We start from the raw sequence: 24,231 nt of genomic DNA on the forward strand, positions 1-24,231 counted from the left end.
TTCTACCTTTCAGCATCATTCTTCTGCAGGAGAGGGCCTAATTTTCATGATTACATACTTGACATCATGTCTTTTAGTTTTACATAAATGATTAGTTTGATTTAAATCAACAGGATGACTTTCAAAGTTTGTGGCTAAGTATGTAAAATAATCTTTGCAAGATCTGCTCCCTTTTAACGATGGATGCAGATACAAAATTAATGTCTGAATCTGTATCAGATGTAGTCAGCCCTAAAATGCTTCTGTGTCATTCCTCTTCAATACTAATATTCTAGAGAGGTGATTTATTCCTTTGTAATTTACCATATTAAATATTATTATGTTGTTGTTTAGATTATAAAGCAATACCCAGTGATATTTCTCTCACTTTCTCTAATATGTTTAAAAAATAATCAAATGGACAAAGAAGAAAGGCCTAAATTTACAGCAAGATCACAAAACTAGAAAACACCACAAAATAAATAATTCTCCTCCTTCTTTAAGTCATTCCTTACTTGAGTTCTCTTAAGAGCACATGCCATGTTGAAGGTCTTGGAGGACAATGTGTTTGTTATCTATCAGACTTGAGGGAGAAGGGAGTGAACGAATGTATGCCAGAGGGGGGAAAAAAGCTATTCAAGAGAGAGTTTTTCATGAAAAAAACACCTTTATTTAGTATAAAGCATAAATATTTCAGGTGAATTGAAGTAATGTGTGATGCATAGAGGTGGTAAGAAACTACATCAATGCTATTTTCTTCATTATTTTCATCCCAGTGAGGGATGAAAACTCAAAACCTCAAATACATCTGTAAACTGAAATAAAAACTATATCAGTATACCTCAAATGAAGAATTTAACTGCTCTAAAATTTGACCTTTTCTTATACTGTTTTTGAAGTACAAATGCATTCAAATTTTAAAGCAAAAATATAGGTTAATAAAATTCCAAATATTTTCCTTTGCAAGTGTCCAAAAGGGTATTTTGACAATGTTTAAATATTTGACCAAAAAACCCCATCCCAAATTCAAACCAACTCCCAATCCTTTCAAGCTCCGAGGATAGGAAGTTCTGTCAGCTGAGAAGATTCCAAATTCTCCCAGGTTCACAGAGCAGAATTGAATCTCCTTATATTAAAATATTTTGATGTCTCTTTTCTATAGTATTAGCTTTTTTCAATACAACCCATAGAAATGATCTGAAATGGGATCTCTGCAACTGAATCCATTTAATTCATATGCCCCTTTGGGCACCAAACATTGCCACACAGCCATGACAAAAAATTGGTCTGTTCAGAGACAACTCAGTGATTTCATCCATCTACAAAGCAGAGATGAATGGGAAGAGACAGTAGCTTAGGACAAAAAAGCCAAATACCAATGTAAGTGTTATGCTTTGCTTGTGCTAGATACCACACTGATAACATTTAATTACTTCAGGTTCAGAAAAAATGCACTTGTTCATATTAAGCCATATATAAAAGGTTGCTGGCAATTCTTTTTCAGCAATGCCAAATATTACTACTTTCCTCTAATTTTAATGTGTTCCTCAGAGTTATTCTTTCTTAATCTAGTTTAAATATAAGCATCTCATTGAGAAACACTAAGAGATTTGGTTTTACATTTTTCACCAAGTCGCTAGGGTAAGATGGTTTAATCACTACAACATAAGAGTCAACTAAGAAAAAAGAAGTTCCTTATCAGTGAAACTCTGCTAAGCTTCAAGGCTTGGGGCTGTAAGTTGATACGGTGTTGATAGCTAGGCAGGTGTGAGGGAACACAGTTTCTCCCAAGTCTCTGCATCGAACCTGTCTACTCCCAAATAAGAGAAGAAATGCATGAGAAATCTAACCTGACTTTGAGTTCCACACTGTATTTCTTTATTGTGTGCTATAAATAGGAGAAAAAATAATGCACAAAGCCCACTCAGCCCTCATAGTTAAATAGAGGACGCTTGGCCATACCAGTGGTGATGTTCCCTTTTGCTTTGTATATTTTAACAGGGTAAGTGACTTTTACCTTTTTTTTTTTAATCCTGTATGCTGCACTGTCATCTGTGCTAAACCATACTAATAACTTACTTGTCTTTCTTTTTAATCAGAGTACTGCAGATATGTATTTGAAGCATAACAGTGTGCTTTCCAAGGATGTATACAGCTATTATATATTATCTTAGGTGAGGGAAAGACATGGCACTGTCATGTATCATTCTCCCATCAAACATTTGGCAAGCAGCACTGAATTGTTAGGGAAGAGCTCATCTTAATCTCCAGATAAATTCACCTTAGAGAATTGTATGCAGAAATAAATACAGCTCAGATGATATTCCTGATACAGTCTTCCACAATGTATAATATAAGAAATGGTTCTTTTTATTAGCTGAAAAAAAAAAAAACAAAACCAACCAACCAAACCTTAATGCTTATCTGAAATTAAAATTTAGACAACCAGTTTTCTTTTTTTTTTTTCAATTGGGCATATTTTTTTGCTTATTTTATAATTTGAGGAAAGCAGTTGGCAATCAGTGCAGGAAGTTAATTTTTCACATGGGGCATTTTTTACTGTAAAATGCATTGCACAGGAGACAGAATTCAATACATTACCTGAAACTGGAAAAGCCTTGACAGAAAAGTTCCAAGACTTGCAAAACACTTACACGTCTGTTATGCATTTACAGATCAACCTCAGCAAAACATCATTGCAAATTTAAGCACCTGCACAATCAAGGCCTAAGTAGCAGATATAAATGTTTAGCTAAAGGAGGTACAAATCTCGCATTTCAGGACATAAGACAAGCTTCTTAGGAGGGAGATATGAATCATATCTATGTAACAGCACTTTCAGACAGTGTAATTGTTGTTCCTAGTAGAAAAATGCCTCTTAATTGGAGACAGATGTTGAAAATTTTGAGTTATATGAAAATGTCACAAGCCAAGTTTCTCAAGAAAATAATAGGTTACTTGTTGGACTCTATCTTTTTAGGAATAAAGAAATATAGAAATGATAAAATTGCACTTAAAATGTGTATTTCTTTTCTGTATTCAGCACTTTTTTTTGCTTTGAGCTAGGCTGAAGTCAAGAATATAAGATTAAGTGTAGTTTTGTGATAGCCAGAATCTTCTCCTGGAAACATTAACCTTATAACCAACTGAATAACTGAAAAAGACACTCACAAAAGCAATTTCTCTCTAATACCTTACTCTTTTACCACATTAAATCCATGCCATGTGCTCTCCTTTGCAAGATCAAAAAATATATCTTTTTTTTAATTAAAAATCTCACCCACATAGTCTTGCAGACCTGGCCACTTTGGTTTGACTGTGGTGAAGTGCTGCAGCCCTTTGGAAGAGACTACTCTGTTCTCTGTCCCCTGTCTTTTACCAGTAAATACCTTTAACCCCACTGTTTTCCCTCACTTTTCCCCAAGGAAATAACCCCTTAGACTTTAGAGTTCTTTAAATCTATTTAACAGAATATCACAGAACCACTTTTAGGGTCCTGTTGAGGTCATTTGTAATGCAGTCAAGCCACACTGTGACGTCATTCTCTTTGTAGCATGACATCCTTATGTGTCAGTAGCTGTTAAACTATGGCCTAATGCAAACATCATGGTTTATCCCACAGAGCAGTGTTGAAACCCATTTTACAGAGTTGAGATGTACATGTACAGCAGTACTCACCACTGAAGGGTCATGTCTTCCCTTCCACTTGCACTAACAGAATAACCATCCCTCCTTCCTGCTCCTCCCCATTAGCAGATGTATAGCCATCTCCAAATTTAATATAAATGACTGGCCTAGGAGATTTCATTCTGTTCCCTTTCAAATTTTAAGAAGAGTTCTTTCCAAAGTTACGTATTTTACCTCTTGCAATTACAAAACCTTGTTTGATTTTTTTCCTTACTCTGTGAGACAGTGGGAATACACAGAAACATGGAACTGCTGTTAGCTGTTTAGCTGCAACTGAATTCCACTCATAAATGATAATTTGAGCACACTTAAGCTTACAAATATACACAGAAAGTTTATAACTGATCCTATGATCAGTGACAGTCACCAGTGACCAGGATTGACTCTCAGTGGGACTAGGCATCTAAATACACTTGGATTACTCTCTGCAGAGCAGTGATGCCTTCATTTGGATTAAGTATTATATTTATTCAGAGAGCGTTTCCTAAGAGCAGAGGTGTGCTTGCTGCTAAAAGTCTTCCTTCTTGCTTAGGTGTAAAATATAACATTTGGAAGACAACACAGGCCATACCATTTCTTGCCGTAGGAGTGCTACTTTGATGTCAGATTCTGTGACAGATGGTGACCAATTACTGTTGACTAGTCAACTAGACAGACGGGTGTCTGGGGCTGCTGAGAAGATCAGGGAGCAGACACATAGTCACGTCTAGGGTGGCTGAAGGAAACTTTCCAATGGGTTTGTTTCCAATCCAGCTTGTTGCAGTCCAAGAAGCTGTAACTGCTTTGCAACACCACAGGAAAGTAGCTGCTTTTCACAGACCCTGTAGATACAGAAGAGCTGCTTTCCATCCCAGTAAATTGGAGTTGTGTCTATTTGAAAACCTTGCTCTTTTCCATGGTCTAGTAAAACACAACATGAGAGACTCAAAACCTTTGGGTGGATGGTTTCAGCTTGTTCATGGAAAGACAAAGGCAATTCTACCTCCAGGTTCTGGTGGCTTTGTGATCCAAGTTCATGCTCAATTTTGTTGTGTTTGTTAGAAGACTCCGTTACCCAGTTATTTTGACTACCTGAGGAAACAGTTCTGTTATTGCCAGAGGCTGATAGTTATCCAAGTTATCCATGAGTTATCCTCATGTTATCCAAGATTATTTTGTTTATAAAAAGACCCTTAGAAGCTCTGTTCAAGGAATCTGGACAGAGAAATGCCCTGGATGGCTGCTCTAGGGAGGCAGATCTTTGGAAGAACCACTGGGAAGGTGTGAAGTAGGGACAAAAGATTGTTTTAGTGCTGAAAGGAAAAAAAAGATGAACTTAAATATCAGATTAAATATTCCTCGTTGAATGCTGGAGATGCATCCTTGCCAATTAGTGATAATTACTGAGCAGTTTTTAGCCTGGTTTCTTCAGGAAATGAAAGTTGGATGATCATTCTGTCTGTCAGTCCCACTTAATAACTGCTGGATACATTCATCAGCTGCAGATCTGGCAGAGGAGCAATGCTGTCAGAGCTACCCAGTCCTCACAGCACTCTTGAAAAGAAGTGGCTTAGTGGTGGAAGAAGCCTGATTAATAGTCCCCCAAAGAGAAAGAATTCAACAGATTTAACATTCAGACTTCAAAGAATTATGAAAAAATAAAAGAATATACGGGAGAAGCAGAAATACTCTAAACCCGGGACAGCAAAGAGGCGTTTTCTCAATCAAGGGGATTGTACAGATTCTCTGATGTCTAGTAAGGGATGTATTCAGTATTCAGTATTATTTAGTCCTATGTGCAGGAGACAAAAACTTTGGCTGTTGGAATTCATGAGTTCTGATACTCAAGTTATTCCTCATTCTTCTTAAACTATGCGATATTTTCATAGGTATGTTATATCACAGATTACCTGTGACTGACACAGAAACAGGGTGTTGTGTATCTCAGCCATATTTCCATTAATTCCATCATGCTTTCATAAATTAACACAAATCATGAACGGAAGAAAGTCAGTTCTGACAGTTTATTTATTTTACATATATTTCCCTTTCAAAAAAAACATCCTTTAGTAACCTCTGGGTAATACGAAGGGAAGCAATGCTTTGATTTAATGACAGGATCCAGCACCTTCTATTGGCAGCAGTTTTCTAACTTGAGTCCTGGTATTGTCCTGGCTGTTAAATGTTACACACACTAAATTGAGTCATTAAGGAGCATGGGCTAGTGGGTAAAACCAACACCATGGACAGCTGGTTAGTTGATTAATGTCTTTTGTGTCTGATTTTTGAGGTCTCCATTAATTAAAATTAATTTCATCTCCTGCAGGAGTGTGTGTTACATATTCCTTCCCCCCTAGAGCAGATACAATAAGCTTTCTTCACATGGGAGTGTGAAGCATCTCTTGTTTTGCTTTTTGGAGAGGTCCATGCAGACAAATTCCTTCATGGCATTTCCCAATGTCCTGGTTTCAGCTGGGATAGAGTTAATTTTCTTCTTAGTAGCTGGTATAGTGCTGTGTTTTGGATTTAGTATGAGAATAATGTTGATAACACACTGATGTTTTAGTTGTTGCTAAGTAGTGGTTACACCAGTCAAGGACTTTTCAGCTTCCCATGCTCTGCATGGCGTACAAGAAGCTGGGAGGGGGCACAGCCAGGGGGCCTGACCCACATTGGCCACAGGGCTATTCCACACCATATGACGTCATGCTCAGTATATAACTGGGGCGAGTTGGCCGGGGGGGAAGGGATTGCTGCTCGGGAACAGGCTGGGCATCAGTCAGGGGGTGGTGAGCAATTGTGTCGTGTATCACTTGCTTGGTACATTATTATTGTATTATATTATTATTATTATTATTACTACCACTACTACTATCATTCTATTTTATTTTACTTCAATTATTAAACTGTTCTTATCTCAACCCAGGAGTTGTCTGACTTTCACCCTTCCAATTCTCTCCCCCACCCCACTGGGGGGGAGTGAGTGAGCGGCTGTGTGGTTCATAGTTGCTGGCTGGGGTTAAACCACGACACCCAAACACTTTTGAAAGGTTCCAGGCCAAGAAGAAAAAAACATTAGTTTTTCAGTGAATTCATCTTCTGCAACTTGCTCTGAGCTGGAATAGCACTGCCCTGACTGACTTCAGAGGCTGCTTTTTCAGGAAAAAGAATCCTCCTTCTCTCTTATGAATAAAGATTCATATATTTATTTTTATTATCTCTCGCTATGTACACACATACACACACATGTGTGTGTGCACTTGCCTCTCTCATCAGATTAACCAGAACCACTCAAACCTACAGGATGCTTCAGGAAAGTCATGTATACACTTCCCACAGTATTTTGCAAGTAACTTTAGTCTTAAGGGCTTGTCTCACAAGCTTAGCAGGATAATTGGCCAGTAGGTCTTCACATTTCTCTCCTGCTTTCTAAAGCACTACACAGAAAATAGTACTTGTAATCTATCAGACAATACCATATTGGATGAAGTGATCTGAGCTTGGATAATGGAATTTGGTGGCATACTGCTTTCTAACAGAAAAAGGAAAGAACTCCTCATGCTTTTAAGAGTGACTCAAAGAGTCACAGGAATGATGACCCTGATGAGCAGTTTGGTCACCAAACTGCTGCTCTTCTCAGTCCTTACACGCAGCCAGCCCATGGTCCTACATGACCACACCAGACGCATTGCTGTTGATTTGCTTAAACTACGTACACTATGTCTCCAAACTATGTACAAAAAACTGTACTATGTGACAATTTCTGTATCTGCAGGAACAGTTTCTATCAACAATTTACAAGTGTCTTATTTATGTAAAATCACACACAAATAGTGTCTGTGAATTGGTCTGGGCACAGCAGGAGCTGCTTAAGCTGGGGTATCTACAGGACCTTCTAAAATCCCCACTTGGAGAGCTGCTGCACCACTTAGTCAAATACTTTTTTGTGAAGGTGGCTAAGAGTTCAGTCAACCACTTTGTCCCAAGTCAGTTCATCATCTCAAACCAGTCCTTTGTCTCGCCTACTCAAAGACAAGCAGAGGAGCTCCAGGACCAGGCAGGGAATTCATGACAAAGTGCATTGGTGTGCTCTGAGGCACACCCCTGATACCCAATTGCACGATAGTTATAGTTATAGGGCAACGCAAGACCTCTTCCTCCTTTTTTTTTTTTTTTTTTAATGGAGTTGTTCTCTCTAAGTTAGCATTCAGCAGGCAAAGGACAGTGAAATCAGGACTAACTTTTGCAGTCTATTTGCCTCCCATTCAGGCTACATTTCTGAGGAGAGCATTCTCTTTCAGCAATGCATAGGGAAATCTTCTCAGCAATAATCTTCTCTAACATCTAACAAATTAACCGGACTCATGAATGCCAGACAGGCAGTGGGAAACCTTTGTTTAGATGCCGAGCTTGCTCTCTCATACATGTGCTAGCACAATATATCCTTTGCCACTTCTGTGTCTAGACCAAAAGATTCTTATGTTACAAGAGGAAGTATTTGTGGTAAGTCAAGTCATTCTTTCGAAGTCTTGTAAAGTCTTGCTAACAAGGTTGCCAACATCACCTAGTAAAATATCTCCTCATATCTGAAATTTTATACTCAAATTAGGAAGTGCCCTGATGCCCTGAAGGTATTGTCTCCAGGGTAATTAAGTCTAGGCACAGAACAACATGTTACTTGAAGGAAGATGACACAAGACTTCCCAAGATGACCTAGTCCATCTCTATCCACAGACCTATGAAGGAGTTGTCACAACCACTCGTACTTGCAAAAGTTTCTTTTTGACTCTTTATTTTTACTGGTTTAATTTACAAGTAAGTTAAACAAAAGATCACATAACAGTGTTTCTGGTATGCCCTGGTGGTCTCCACAGAGGTACAGATTAGAGCAGAAAGTACCTGCAGAGATGTGTGTGACTGAATAGCTGTGTGTTCTTAGACTTGAAAAAAACTCAAGGGAAGTGGAGGAGAGGATGTAACATAGTGAAGGTTATGCGTGAACTTTTGCATGTTATACTACTGACTCCGAAGCCACTTATCTAATATCTACTCTTCCTAACAGAAGGAGACCATATGGTTACTTTTTAATAAAAAAGAAATTTTTCTTAATTCATCAAAATTGCAGACTTCTTCAGGAAGAGGGAGGCAGTGGTACAGGTCCTCCTGCTCCCAAGAGGTGGAGAGAGGCTCTGTTAAAGAAGACCTGAATCTCAAGTGGCTTCTCAGAGATTTGTGTGAAAAAAGGATACTCCCTGCTGTTCTCTGAGGATCGTAAGAGCAACACAACAAAAATTGTAAATAAGTAAATAAGTAAATAAGCATCTTCTGCAGCACATACATTATAAACAGCAGCTCCAAAGGAAACATAGCCTCCACTTCAGTGCTCTCTCAGCTGTTTATTTCCTTTGCCTACCGAACTGAATGATCTCACTTGAAGTGAGAAGACAGCTGCATTCCTGTTTTTCTCGGGAGCCTCTGTAGTTAGTGGTTGTGGAAACAGAATGGTAAATAGAAAGAAATGTGTTTGTTCTAACTTTCTGTGAGGTGCTTCTAGGGATTTCATGACTGCCATCTCTTGCTCTAATTGATAGCTCTTCTCCAGCTTAATGGTGATAGCTGCATCTCCTGTTTTATAGACAGAAGATGTAGGCAGAGGGAAGCTAGCCCTCATAGTAGTATCCACATAACAAGTACCTGTGATACAGCAAGGCGCAAAATGCAGGTCCCCCAAGGCCCTCTGCTATAAACTGTCCGTCATTCCTTAGAGTCAAAAATAATACATCAGTGCTCGAAGTAAAAACTGTTAAAATAGTCAACAAGAGTTTTGCTGGAGTCTGAGCAGAAAATAAAACCCTGCTGGTGCCAGACTCCCAGCCATTCAGCTGAGATAGATATCAGCCGGATTCAGCAAACTGTGGACTGAGAGTTTTAAATCTCAATAAGTCTTTGGTTAAAAACAGTCAGCGAGTTGTTTGCTTTAAGGCAGGTGAAGTCCTGAAGATTTTGTTCCTTGGAATGATCTATCCCTACTTGCATGTTATATTGGTACTACGGGAGGCTAAATGAGAAGTAAAGGGAGAAGAGACATTTATCTGAACACCAAAACAAAATAGAGCTTTTCCAGAAAACTGCAGACAGCTGATGGAATTTAGCTCATCACTATGTTTTGGCAAAGCCTATTTCAATCACTATACACATTTCATTTGTACCAATGTCTCATATGGGGATAATATTTGTATTGATGCTTCACATGGAAAAGAAAGCTTTTTAATTTTGAAAAAAATAGTTTCCTTGGGGAAGATTAAAAAAAATTTGGAAATTATTTGTGGGAGATATTGTCACAGCCTAAATATATTGATACCATTTTACCTCATATTTTGGGCTGAAAAATCACCAAGAAGTGAAACACCGAAATGCTCACTCATGGGTGGCTCCCAGAAAAGCACACTGTTTTTCTGTTACAGTGTGGGCTCCATGTCTTTAGGGCTCATATTTCAGCAAAGGATTTTGGTGACAGAAGTGGAACTGCAAGGTGAGGAGAGCTGCAGCGAAGCTGGTTAAAGTCAGAGATCCAATAACTTTGTATTCTTACATTTCGGCTGTTTCCTAGCTGTGAGACTTATGTTAAGCTCTGTGAATTTAGACACAGGGCAGCCAGAAAACTTGCATGAAAAATAGCAAGACAGGTAGATAAAACTCTGTCACAGTAAGAATAAGAGCAAATTGTTTAAAGCAGGCTCCTCTTCTTCAATAACAGCATTTCCACAGAAAAAAAGATGAGCACTGGGAGATGCGTGAAATATTTTCCTTGCAAGAGCAGTGATTTCGAGATGATCCCTCATTGTAGGACTGGTGTTGCTGGGAAGCAGGAGGAGGTATTTAATGCCCTGCCAACTGATCCCACAACGAACATTTGTTTTATACAGAATAAAGGAGTCCAGCTCACAGGAGGCATATGAGTGTCAGCGTGGTACATTTCTTCTGGTTTTGAGCTGCCACTCTGCCTGCTGGTAGTCTATAAAATTGAAAAACCTCTGCTTCCTGCAATCTTGTCCCCAAGGTCTCTCACTGCCACTGCATTTGGCCAAGAAAAATGGGCATGAAAGACACAGATGTGTGTGTTTTGTTTCTTTTCCCTGGCATCAACTGGCTCCGATGTATAGAGGTACCATGACCAGGTTTCTAAACTCAGCCAGTGTGACTCATCTCACTTGGCTTCCCCTACTCCATCCAGTGTAATCCTTACAGCTGCAGCTATAGACCCGATTGTAGTGGCTTTGGACAAGATTAAGGTCATGACAGTCCAGTAGCTCAGAGTATTCAGACCATGTGTGCAAAAGTCCTAAAGGACTGCAAATCTGTACTGAAAACTGTCCCCAAACCCTTCTGCTCTCTGGAGCACATCTTGCAACTTGTCATGGATTGGCACCCTTGACTCCTTATTAGACTGAACCTGAGAGGAACCTACAGACCGGTCCTTCTGCAGGAACTGAGGACTGAACTCTCACTGGTGACAATCATAGAATCATAAAACCATTTAGGTTGGAAAAGACCCTTAAGACCATCGAGTCCAACCGTTAACCTAACACTGCCAAGTCCACCACTAAACCATGCCCTTAAGCACTACATCTATCCGTCCTTTAAATACCTCCAGGGATGGAGACTCAACCACTTCCCTGGGCAGCCTGTTCCAGTGAAGTTTTTCCTAATATCCAACCTAAACCTCCCCTGGTGCAACTTGAGGCCATTTGTGGATACGTGGAGTTGCTATGATGGGCTGGAAAGGGTCAAGGAGCTCAGGAAGGATTTGAGCCTTCTTTTCGCATAGACAGGATCTAAAATCACTGATGTCTGGGAAGGGACCTAAGGAATCCCACCCAAGCCTGGGCTCAGGCAAGAATGATTCCATCTCTTTCTAATCCAGCAGATATTTCTCCCCATCTCCTTTTTCACAATGTGTAAATGCAGTCACTGGTCTGGCAGTCCTTTGGTCCCAACATAACATATAACAGCAGCATGCACCATTTTTCAAAAATGGCATAAGCATCTTCCCTTTCATCAGGCAGGAGGGATGATGGAAAGATCTTGTCCATATCTTTTTCCATAGCCTAGACAACATCAGATCCAGGAATGAGTCTGGTCTTTTGTGTCATGTGCTGACCATAACAGCTCATGGGGATGATGATGCTTGATGAGGCCTTTTCCAGGAAAGGTGGACCTCTGAGACACAGAGCTCTGCTTCAATATATACTTCTTTCCATGTCCTTCCATCCCAACATTAATGACCTAGCACCTTCATCGATGTGAAATACATGATGAATATCTATTTTGCATATAAAACTAACAGGTGGGATGACAGTTTTTATTCTTTTGTTCACTGTAAGAGAAGAATTAGAAAAGGTTTTCAGCTTGAATTCAAGTTTTCTGTGTGTTTGCCTTGTGAAGTCAGTCATATCTGATGTAAGTCAAATTTGTGCACAGGATGTTAGAGAAGTAGGGAATAAATTCAGGTTGATTTTCAGAGGTGACAGGTCCCCTTTGGCTGACAATAGATTCCAAGGTAGATGAGGTCAAAAATTCGTCCATAGTTACAAATAAGCCATCTGAAAGTCAAATTTGCAAACTTCTGGGTTCCCCCAGTGTGCTAATCTTGACTTCAGGTCTGTGGCCAGCTTCGAAGGATGTTGGCCTTAGCTTTTTTCTCGTCCTCTGAATAAGCTGCTGTGTGACTCCACTTCCTTTTCCTTTCCCTCTTTTTAATTTCCCATCTCTACAAATACCAGACCATTGTGTTAGTTAATCTTTTAAGATTTGTCTTCATACCTTAAAATGTACAGATCTGCAGAAGTTTGCAATCCTGCTGGAAGCATTCTGTTGGAGAAGCCCCTTCTTTAAACAGTGTCTGTGTGTATATGTGTAATTAGAGGATCAGATATGCATGACAACCACATGATTTTTCCTCTCAGCAGATAGTTTGTCACTGCAGATACTGTATAGTTCACCATGTCTGCATCCCTAATAGAAATGTCACTCACTGTATCTTTCCAGCAGAAATGACAAACTACTGGCCATACCTCTTCTAGAGTCAGTAGATACTCAAACCTGACAGCAAGTCATAAGGCAAATTCTAGATTTTTTTCCTGATTCCTTCTTTGCATAGTACAGAATCTAAACTTGGACATTACCAAGCTGGCTTGTATATTAATACCTTGTCTTGATACTGTATTTGCTTAAATTATAGCCATGCGTACTTAAGGGCTGTGCTTCATCACCAATTTTCTCATGTGGTAATGAGCAAATTACCATTGTTATAGAATAGAAAGACATAATTTTTAAAATCAAATATTGGGGGAAAAAATTATGGACATTAAAAGAACATTAAAAGTTCTGTTGCTCAGAGCTTCTTCCCCTAAAGAATATTCCTTATATTAAAGACACTCAGTTTGGAGTTATGCATGATCAAGTAATCTCATCACAACTCTATTGTATCTGCTTGCTTTCTATCCTGTCCGCTTTTCGTGCCATTAGTGTAAGCTTTTCCAGATGATAATCCTTTTACCACATTCTGATACTGCTGTGTCCATTTACATCTCCGCAAAATTAAATCGTAGCAAATCATCTAATACAAGAAAATATTAGAGTGACATAAGTTTCTGGGAGGCTCGGTCCTGGACAACAACTCATAGTATCGTGAGTCTTAGAAAGTGAAAATTAATCCATTGAACCACCCTGTCTTATTTAGTCTCATATACCCCACTTAACTATTGATCAGTTTTATACTGACAGACTCTAAGGTCTCCTATTTTGTGAGGATTTGTAATGAATTATAGAAGATTCCTGTTTCCAGCGTCTGTGTTTTACCCATATTGAGGGATTTCTGCACTCTCCCTCTCATTCAGGACTGTTATTTCTATTACATAATTACAGTCCTGGAGTGGTTTAAGGATCATACTATTTGGTTATATTTACACAGTGACAAACAGCCATCACATTCAAAGAACATCCCCTTCAACTCTAACATCTCCCCCTCTTTGCCTCTCTTCTTCCTTCTTCTTCATGGTTTCAGCCTCACCTCATCTCTCCTGGACAGTTGTCCTATTCCATCACTGAAAAAAGTAAAAATCTAGTTTGGTTGTACTTCTACTGAAGGAGGTTCACATTTGTCCCCAATCTTTCCTCCTGGTGTTTGTTTTCTTGCCTTTATGTAATTTCCCTAACCACTTTGGTAAGCTTGTAGCCTAATGCTTGCTCTGTATGTTCTTTGATGTTGTGAAAGAGCAATACAAATAATATCCTGTAAAAGCTAATTGTATTGTAATTCTGTTTGCATTTATGTCAAACTTTTGACTCTGGATCTCTGACTTTAGGAACATTTGTTGCATGTGTATAAGTATTTTTTTAAAAAGACAAAAAAAGGAAGGAAAAGTTATGTCACATTCACATCATGAGAACATAAGATAGGGAAATCTAGCAAGATTGTTGCTACAGCTCCCCCACCTTTTACAGAACTTCAAAGTCTGACTGTGTTTACCTCCAGAGGCAGGTATTAGAACATCAAGAGCCCACATCAACCTGGTGACTATGTAGCTTTAACAAACAGTTTGGGAAATTCAAATAGGAATGCAGAAAAGTTCTTGATGTAATGATACTTCTGAGTTCTCAGAAATAATAAAAATGTAGCCAGAATGGTTTAAGAGCTTACCAAGAATGGTTTGGAGGTAATGTTTTTCATTAGGTGAGTTAGAAAACGGTGGACCATGCTCACATCTCTCGTGCTTATTTTATATCTTGCTGTAAAAAGAAGTTTTTGCTATGAAGTCACAAGGGACTGGCAGCAAGACGTGTCCCTCAAATATAAAGTAGCTGCTTCTCCTTTCGACAGGCATGAAAAGCCTCCCTAACTGCAGCTGACTTATTTTTGCCCCAGATCTGGAATTCTCCATCTTCTATTTGCCCTTTGACTGTAATTTGGGTTAATCTCAGAGCATCCGAGGCAGTGCTGAACTTTTTCCTAGTTGGTTTCTTGAGGGTTTTTGTGGAGGGTGGTTGGAGGTTAAGACCTATTTTTCATGCTAGGAAAGCAAGGTACATGAGCTCTTATCTTCTATCAGACATATAACCCCTCATAAATTATTCCTGAGTACTCAAACTTTGTAAAATTTTAACCTTTCTGAAATTAGTTTCCTCCTTTCTCACAATAAAGAAGTAATTTAGGATTGCCCAGGTAGAACTTCAACTTATACCTGGTTGGATCAGGTGGATCAAAATATAGAAAATGAGGGCTAAATTCCCAGCTGCTGTAAGTTAATCTGGCTGTATACACTTCAGGGGGGGTGTACTCTGGTACTGCCACTGAAAATCTGGTCTAGTTGTAGTGATGTACTGTGGCATTTTGAAAAATGCCTATCAATTAAGTTCATGGGCATAGAAGATTTTCCCAAAGCAAGAACAACCTCTGCCCTATTAACATCCAGTCTGTTATCTGGTTGTTCAAGTAGAATGAGATGTTAACACGAGCATTGTGTAATTTGATAGGAAAGTATTTGAGACCCACTGTTTATGTGATGGGTTTTGTACCCGATTGCAAAACTTCATTTATTTTGTATCTGTAACAAAAAAAAAGTCATATCTGACATCTTCTTTCAATGGGTTGACCAGGAAACAGCCATTTGATGCAGACGTTTGGCTGTCTCTACATACATATGCATACGCAAAAGAGACTTCATGACTCTTTCTCGAAGCATCGTGAGCTGACTGTGAGTTAAGATGCATCCATCTAATAATTCCATCTCTATTTTGCAGATATTTGAAAATAAACCTTTTTCTTTCCCTTTCTGCAGTAAACATGGGAATAACCTTGATTTTAAGAGTTAGTCTTTATAATATTTAAAATCAATTTCCAAATGCATATACAGCTTTCTTCATGACCAATAATAATCTTGAGAGAAACTGTTTTAAAATTAGGAAATTTAAATTTTATTTTATTAGATTTATTTTTTATTATCTTTATTTACTTATTGTTTCAAGAGCATTTTGGATTGTCACACAATTTTGTTGTGGAAAACCTTATTCCTTAACGTGAATAGATTATTTTTCTTTTTTCTTTTTTTTTCCTCTCTGTAAGTTTTATGTTTTAAAAAGTTAGAAAATCTCTGAGAAAAAAAAATCATTTCACTTATGCATACATATTATGCAGTTTTGAATATAAGACTTTGAGGGGAGTTTTTTTGGCTTTGTTTTTTCCCATCAAAGAGAACGAGTGTTTCAGACAGTCTAACACATGAATTTGTAACTTGGTGCTCCTGTATGCCAACGGTGTGGTTGTTTAGTGCATGCTTTGAGAGTTGATTTTAAAGGTCTTAAAGAGTCTGTTTTAATAATTCATATTGATTCAGTAGGGGATGAAGATGCTTGACATGTTAAATGATTAGCTTTTACATTATGAACATGTTAATTACTGTATTTTTAATGCTGTTAGCTTTTATAAACCAAGATAAGAGTATTCTTAAAGGGACACCAGTAGATTTGCAACACGCTGGAAACCAGTGTTATACAAACCAGCTCTAGAAATATTTCCCCCTCTTTCTTTTCACTCTTCTCTCTCCCCTTTTACATTTCAGTAAGGATGTTTTATTCGTTTGGCTCTTGCACATAAACACCGAGCTAAAATAAAAAAAAACAAAAACAAAAACACAGGAAGTGAAAGAGACTAGAAAGAAAGTATTTGGTCATTGAGTTTGCATTGATCTGTGGTAATCCAGTGATTAGCTTCCCCTACCTCCCCTTTCCGCACAGGAGAGGCGGCTGTTACAGCCGCAGTCATGATGCTTTGGTTTTCAGCTTAAGTTAAAAGCCTTTATCTGCTGCAGTGTCTGATTCACAATGGTGATTATTAAACAAGCAGAATAAAACAATTTACAGATATGCTTCCCTCCCTTTCTTTCAGAAAAATGGCTTAGCTCTAAGCAATCAAATGTTGTTGTGCAGTAAAGCAAAAGGGAATTTACTTTTGTGTAATGCAGCTTGATATAACATTGTGTCACAGGCCAGAAAACTAATCTTTTCCTATATCTCTGGGCCATTTCAGCCACACCTGGACACTGTATTGGCACATGCTGTCTTGAGAAATCTTTATGGAACTAGGGGAGGATGAAAACTTGCAGGGTGTATTGAGTTAATGAGGCTGTGGCAGAGATAAGGCAATCAGTAAATAGAAGTCTACCGATATTGGTCAGGGACAGAAATGATGTAGCAAGATCTCTGTGTCAGTACAGGAGATGGAGATAAGGGAAAATATCAGATGGAGGTCAAGAAAATCTCTTGGATCAGGCTGTGGTACCTCGCCCCTATCCTCATAACGTCTAGCTCTTACAGCTGTATTCCCAGAGCTGTCCTCCAAGGCAGGGAGCTCCAGAGGAAGAGTTGTTTCCATACATCAGTGAGGGGAAGCTTTTGATAAGGTACCGATCTGAGTCTGGGGCTAGCAATTAGAATAGGATAGGATAGGATAGGATAGGATAGGATAGGATAGGATAGGATAGGATAGGATAGGATATTTCAGCTGGAAGGGACCTACAACAATCATCTAGTCCAACTGCCTGACCAGTTCAGGGCTGACCGAAAGTTAGAACAAATTATTAAGGGCATAGCAAATTATTAAGGGCATTGCAATTAAAGGACAACACCTATATCCGGATGCAGGATTTTGGCTATTGGTAAATCACTGGGACTACTGAATGGTCCTCATGGACAAAGCACTACAGGAACTGTATTTAGAGGTTGGATAGGAAAGGGCATACTCTGAAGACAGAAATGAATCTGAGCTTTTTCTATACTTAGTCCTCTTCAACCTATTTCGGCTGCTGAAGAGCACTAATGCAGGTACAGATTTCAATTAAGAAGTCTGCAATGACCTCTCTATATGTCCACATATTTTTTAAAGAAACCTTAACAGGAAAAGAGTAATCACAGTTCTTATTTGTCTGGAGGGCTTCTTCAAAGTACTCCTGCATGTTGCTTGAACAGGGTCTTATATTGCAGTGGAGGTACATAATAGTGTCAATAATTAAAACTGGAGGAGCTAGGCAACAAAGGAGGAGGCAGAGGGGAGCAGCCTGTGACTTTCAAATTTAAGGGAAGATTTCTCAACTGGACATTACACATAATCTTGGGGTTACACCTTCTAACAGCATGCACACGTGTCAGGAGCTTTCATCCCTGTCTTTTGGAGTTTGAAAGCCTGAGGCTCTAAGACATGCTTCTACATATTCTTTCTTCTGGCCAGTCTTGCTATATCATACCATTTTTAATCTGTAGGAGGGTGGAAAGGAGGAGGTGCTGAAAAGCCCCAGGAAAGCAGAACATTTCTAATTTCTTCAATCCAATCAAGTGATGGAAAATTCACCAAAAAAATTTGTAGTGTGAGTTTTTAAGGTTTCAGAAAACTACTGACTAACCCAGTAATTTCTAAAATCCTGAACAGAAGTTCAGATCATGAGATATTTTTTTGTCAAAGAACAGCTTTGTGTCTGCCTTGCCCTCTGTAGCATAACTGTAAGGGCTGCTGTTTCAATATTCTTTTTTTCTTGCAACCACTATAAGTAATACTGAAAGTATTTTCATTTGGGTTTTCTTTGGGGTTTTTGTTCATAATAAAACCAGATATTGTGTTATCACCTGAATCCAGGTCTGTATGACAAGCACCAGGTATTCTGAAAACTGCCAACATAGAAAATCCTTTTCATGGGGAATACATATCCTGCTTCTTGGACTCAGGGAACTCCAGTAAATAGAATTACTGAACTTTCAGGAAGTTTTGTTGCCTAGTTCAATAATAAAATGTTAATAATCAAGTTTCCCCTCCTGTTGTCTACATCTTAGCATGTGCATCCTCAGGTTGGACTTACTGAGGACTTACTAAGCTGGACTTATTGGATTCCAGCTCAGTAAGTCTTTATACATCCCTAGACATCCTTTGTTTAGAAACCTTGCATAAGGAGATTGCAGGCTGCTCAGTGCAGTTTTACGTGAGCAGATTAACAGCCTTCCTGGTGGGTTTTTATTTCTTCGACCAAGTTTTTAGCCCAACACCTTTATTCTTGTCGTCTTATGCATGTTCTAAAGGACATTTCTCACACATCTCAAGAAGCCTATGAGTCAGTATTTTTAAACTTGAAATTAGGTTTCTAAAACTATATCCAGGAATAGAAATACTGTCACAGTTTTGGAAAGTGTTAAATATCCTGTAAATGTCACCAAACCAGAGTTTTAAAATAAATTAGCTTATAATACGTAGCTACTTTCCAGAAGGCATTTCTCTGAAAATATATAGGGGAGGCATGAAAAATCAGGAATTAGTAATCAAAAATAAAACTTTCAGTTGCTCAAATCTTCTACATCATCATTGCTGGTTTTGTTTTCGATGATTGTGTATTGTTTTCATCAAAATTAAAACCCATGTGAAGGCTCTGACAAGCAGTAAAAACGAATTTGCGTTCCTTTCCCAATTTTTTCTTTACAGAAAGTGCTTCCCTTTTGTAAATGTTTTTGACATTTTGAATACAAAAAAATACTATGTCTAAAGTTTTCAAAATGGGCACTGCAAATTAGCAACACATGTCCCAGTGATGAAGTTCAAAAGACGAGCTTTGGCCGCAAAGGTGTTTATGTGCTTCTCAATAATAAGCTATTACTTTAATTTTTGCTTTTGGTTTTGGAAACTTTTGGTTTCTTCTACAGCCCGATTCAGGAAATATCTGTACCCTGAAAAACAATTCATAAACACATGCTTACTCCAGACATAGTTTTAAATCACCTCTAAATGAACAGAAGCATGGTATTGAAGCCTGTATTAAAACATTGCTCCCTGGGAAGGTTCTGACCAAGGATGGATTTAAATACACATTAAAGTCATGTATTCACCCTACCTCAGACCATGCATTGTATGTGAAATTATAATTCCCTTTTCCCAAGCTCTTGGACACATGGGATGCAGTACAAAAATTTTTAAATTTGCATATGAACTAAAGTGAAATGTATATACTTGATGCACCTCAGCCTTAAAATGAGAGGAGCACCTATCCCTAATCAATCTGCTCTTTCATTTAGGTCCAAGCAGCTCCTCCTGGTTGTTTGCTGGTTCAGATTTTTTATCCCTGACACTGACCACCAGCTGATCCTCCACACCATTTCATCATTGAAGTGAGATGCTCCAACAAGCCTGTGAGTAAGAGATAGAAAAAAAAATATACTGATTGGATAAACATGGCAGAGCCCCAGTGACCAGCAGGAGTTGCTCTAGATAATTTGGGGTCTTGCAGAGCCAAGATGATGTATCTGGGTCTAAGGCTGTGTCAGGTTGAAAGTGTATTGGTGTCTTCATATGTTCCCCTAAATGTCAAGTAACTTTTGTTCCACAAAAGCCAGGAGGGCAACTCTTTCCTAGCAATGTTTCTGCTCTCATTTACAACCTCTGTTCCTCTTGTTTTGTTTAGTTCAGCCAAAAAGGAGATAAAAATGGGTATTGAAAATATCTAACACAGTAAAAACTTGAAAATAGATATTGAAAATAGATATTGAAAATATCTAACACAGTAAAAACTGTGCTCAGAGAGTGACTTTCAATTTGTGTCAAACCATTGTCTCAAAGCTTGCTTGTGTATGCTTGTCTGATAAGACACAGTGGAATTGCGAAACCCACAAAACCCGGCAACACTGCAGCTTGTGGGGAAACTTATGCAAACTTACTGAAGCAGCAGACCATTCTTTTTCTTATCAGGCACCATCAAAGCGAGATACCAACCATTGTCTGGGCTGAGCCAGCTGCCAGCCAAGAATATACATTATTACCTGCCGGATGGTCATGTATAGGCGAGACCTAGGCGAGACCTAAAGTGCGTGAACAATGCGTGGGGCATATACGCATGTACCGGACTGTGGACACGTGCCACGTGTAAAAGACTGTGGAAACAAACCATCGTGTGTGCACCCACCACCGAAGAACTGAAGACTGAGGACCAACAGGACGCCGCTGGATCCATGGTGGTGACTATCCTTTGCTTATCTTTCTGAATGCTTGCTTAGTTTCCTCCTAATATTTCCTGCCTTTCCTATCGCTCCATTCTTCTGCTTTTATCCAATAAAAACAGCCTGATAGTTGGCATTTGACCTCGTTTGTGTCTTAATCTCACTCTTGGGATCATTACAAACCTTCTCCGAGCCCAAAATCGGACCGGGACTTTACAATTTGCTACTCTGTACTGCCAGAGGCAGGTGAGACAGGGGAGCAGAAAGGGTTCAGGACAACAGCCCACAACCAGGGAAAAGTCAATGCCAGGGTGCACCAAATTTCTGGATTATGCAGTTACACTTGAGATTGAAGATGTATTCAGGGTAAATATTTTGCGTAACACCTGCAGCAAGTGTGACAAGTTCCCCAGGTCATTGATGGTAACTCAGAAGAGCTGGACTTAGTGTACAGCACAAGGGCTGATGTGTGTTATTCTGCAGTCTGGTAATGTTTTTACACACCCTTCTAACAAATGCCTGTTTTGTTGAAGTCTTGACCTGTGCTGCAGGCACCGACAGGCATGGATACATGCCACCCCTGGAGAAAATAAGGTCTCTCATGTCTTAATTCTCACTTTCTAAAATCCTGTATGTTAGGTAGGCACCTAGCTTCAGACTCACCAAACACTGCATTTTTTGCCAAACTCTCATGTCTTATAGCAGAACATATTTTTTTCAGAGCAAATGTTGATATAGCTCCTTGCCTCAGTAGATTTTTTGTTTTTCTTTTTATCTTTTTCTAAATAAGGATAGATCTGCTAAATCCTGTAAGGTACTAGGAAGTCATAGGTGCTCTTACCCACAATGAAGTAGTATCAGTTACCTCAAGGAAATCAACTCTTACAGAAAAAACAAATAAGATTTAATAGAAAATTATGATCCTTTCCTTTGAGTGCAATGTAATCACTGTCAAGTATGCAGGTCCCCTTTCCACAGTAAGAGACACTGAAAAGGTAGGTATAATTTTCCAATCAGTGGATTGTTCCAGTTTCTAGATAAAGTACAGAGATACCAAGTGATCTGTACAGAACTATTTGGTTTTTCTTTTAAACCTCACAAAACTTTTCCAGAAGAGAAAACCTCAAACGCAAATGTTTTCAGATATGTGTCTTGCTTGCTTATAAGTTTGTCAAGATCATTTATTTGGTTTATCACTTAGTGATAGCAAGTACTTTTTGATGTTTTTTCTTTTTTGGCCCAACTTCGGTTTAGAATGAAATTTTGAAACACATTTTTCTCGGATCATTACCTTTATAGCTAACCCTTTGTTGGTTACAAATGTTGGGTACATTTACTTGTGCAAGTAGGGTCTGGGTTCAGGGTGGGGTCAGCAGACCTTATCTGTGCTCATAAATGTGGATTTTTGCCTATGAATAGGATTATGGGAAGAAAAATCCAGGTATAGATCTGCATCTCGCAGCCGTAACAGCCTATGCTGTGAGTAACTCTGCAAAGGTGGGATCTGGTGGGTCTTCTCTTTCTGCATGTTTGCACGACTCGAATGCTACAGATCACACTTTCAAAGCCTTTTTTTTTCCCCCTGGAAAGCCATATCTGTCCTTGTCTTTATTGTCTGCATCAATCTCTCCCTATACTGAGACAGTAAAGTTAAGACACAGGATGGCTTTGTCTGCAGGAGCACACTCAGACTAGTCTTCCAGACTAATTTTCTGCTTGGGTTACTTTCCTAATTATAATTTGTGTTCTCATCATGTCGTGGAAGAGTACATTTTAAATGAGCTTGCAATGCACAGTGTAGAATACCAGCTTTATAGCACTGTTCGTAACCTAGAATACCAGTTTTTAATTTGTCATAATGCAAATGCCATAATGATTACAAATTTTCAACCCTGCAATCTATTTTTTTCCCAGCTATTTGCAAACTGAAGTCTCAAGTTTCATTTTCCCACTCTGTATGTAAGACCATTGATGCAGGATGTTGATCTACCTCCAGACAGAGCTGTGTATGTTATGCATCATGTTCCAAAACACTGTTAAATATGTGGAAAGGGAAAAAAAATTACACGAATTATGCCTTCTTTAGCCTTCTTATGCTTGCTAATAGGTTTTAAATGGACTGTTTGGGGTTTTTTACTGATAGCCACAAAAAAGTGATTCATTCTCTAAATTAATACTAGAAATATTTCCTGGGAATGGAGAACTCATTTTTTATTGAGTGACAGAAATATGACACCTGATTCTGCTGAGACTAGAAGAAGCTAAGGTTTCAACTCTGAATTAACCACCTACTCCTGGGAAACAGTCTCATGCAAAATTTCAGGCCATCCATTCTATTGAGTATGGAGAGACAGTTTAAAAGAGTGGGGCCATGCACAAAAACATGTGTATGGAAAAATATGTGATATGGATCGCTATACAAATTTATTTGAATATCTTTATTTGTACACCTTGCCTAGCCTGATTAACCTTATGTTAGGTTCTACCTACAGATACATCATTGAGCCAGGGTTTTATAGTAAGCTGGCCAATGTTGCCTATGTGGTGATGCTCACATGAAAGCTACTTGTTTCCTACTCTAAGGGATCATATCCTGACGTTGGCCTACACCAGGATAGATGGCAACACCCTCTCAACTGCATTGGGCACGCTAGTTGTGATGTTAGAGGGAGAAGGAGCCCAGCTTCCATGTCTCCCTGGCGCTGCTTTGCATCTACTGGTCTGACCTGGTTAGAGTGGTTAGGCATTGGAACAGACTGCCCAGGGAAGTGGTACAATCACAGTCCCTGGAAGTATTCAAAAAACATGTGGATGTGGTGCTTAGGGACATGGTTTAGAGGTGGACCAAGCAGTTAGGTTAACAGGTTTGGACTCGATGATCTCAGAGGTCCTTTCCAACCTTAACGATTCTATGATTCTATGATTCTATGACCTCGTGTGCTTGGATCTGGTTAGTCCCTGAATGGTGATATTTATTCCTCACCCTTTGTAGCCATCTAGGCAAAATCTCAATGTAGCCCTGGTGGATTAGTTGCAAGTCTTAATTCACTGTGAATGTATAAGATAGCGTGATTGCTTGTTGTCCCAGTGCAGCCATACTCATTTGAGAATATTTGCATGACAAGCATGAGTGTTTTAGAATGGGATATGGATTTTTTGGTTTGTGTTGTGAAAGACCTGACTATTTTGGCCCTGCGTGTACCCTGAGCACTGCTTTCTCCCCAGTGGATGTGAGAGGGGTGCTCCCTTCTTCGCAGAGGGCTCAGGAGAAGGATGGTGGAACACCTTCCCAGCCTGCCCACTTAGGGCATGACAGCCCAAAGGAAGGGCAACCAGTGCTGGGGTCCTACTGCTGTCCAAGGGAAAAAAGGCAATTGTCCCTTCGTCTCTCTGTAATCACAGGCTCTTTCCCCTCATCTGGGCTGCCAAAAACCACCCAGCTGATGCTAGAAATGAACTTGTCTGAGGCAGATCATGTGAGACCCCCCACCCCCAGGCATGGCAGGAGAGGGGTATGCACAAGTCCCCAGGAAAGTGTAGCTCAGAGCTTCAATCATCTCC

General features: G+C 39.2%; 1 protein-coding gene across 1 annotated transcript in view; it reads left to right on the forward strand.

Annotated features, from left to right (window-relative positions):
* The first annotated feature begins 19,750 nt into the window (after positions 1–19,750).
* LOC104021079 (urea transporter 2) overlaps positions 19,751–24,231 on the forward strand; it is a 345,395-nt gene continuing 340,914 nt past the window's right edge. The window contains exon 1 of the mRNA XM_087763649.1: positions 19,751–19,866. The gene's annotated coding sequence lies outside the window, so the exon portion shown is untranslated. The remainder of the gene's footprint in view (positions 19,867–24,231) is intronic.

The sequence above is a fragment of the Nipponia nippon genome, unplaced genomic scaffold (genome assembly GCF_047370975.1).
Source record: "Nipponia nippon isolate SJK-2023a ecotype South Korea unplaced genomic scaffold, ASM4737097v1 scaffold_29, whole genome shotgun sequence".
NCBI lineage: Eukaryota > Metazoa > Chordata > Aves > Pelecaniformes > Threskiornithidae > Nipponia > Nipponia nippon.